This window comes from Penaeus monodon, chromosome 15, assembly GCF_015228065.2.
Source record: "Penaeus monodon isolate SGIC_2016 chromosome 15, NSTDA_Pmon_1, whole genome shotgun sequence".
In the NCBI taxonomy this organism is placed as follows: Eukaryota; Metazoa; Arthropoda; class Malacostraca; order Decapoda; family Penaeidae; genus Penaeus; species Penaeus monodon.
Window position 1 is genome coordinate 14,511,185 of NC_051400.1, and position 387 is coordinate 14,511,571.

The window sequence follows — 387 nt, forward strand, 5'->3', positions numbered from 1 at the left end:
GTGAACGCGGGAATCTAGGATTAAGGCAGCTCTATTCGCACTTACATCTGATGAAAATGAAATGAAAACGAGAGGGCACGATGACACCATAAGAGTGAGTTCCCCCACAGTTTCAATTCAGTGCTGCCGCCCCTTCACGACACGAATTTATGAATCCTCATAGAAGCATTTTGTGATTAGTGTCTCAAGTATTATCCCGATTTTCATCATCTTTAACATAGTCATCCCTAATATACTCATTGCTGCTGGAGAAGAAAACCGAGAAGAGACTAGGCGAAGGCGAGGCACACAAACTTTAACATTATCGAAAAAGCTTATTTGTCGCAGAAGAAGGAAGTCTTGTTGACAGTGGAAGGGACTGTCAGAAAGAGTGTACAACTTGGGATG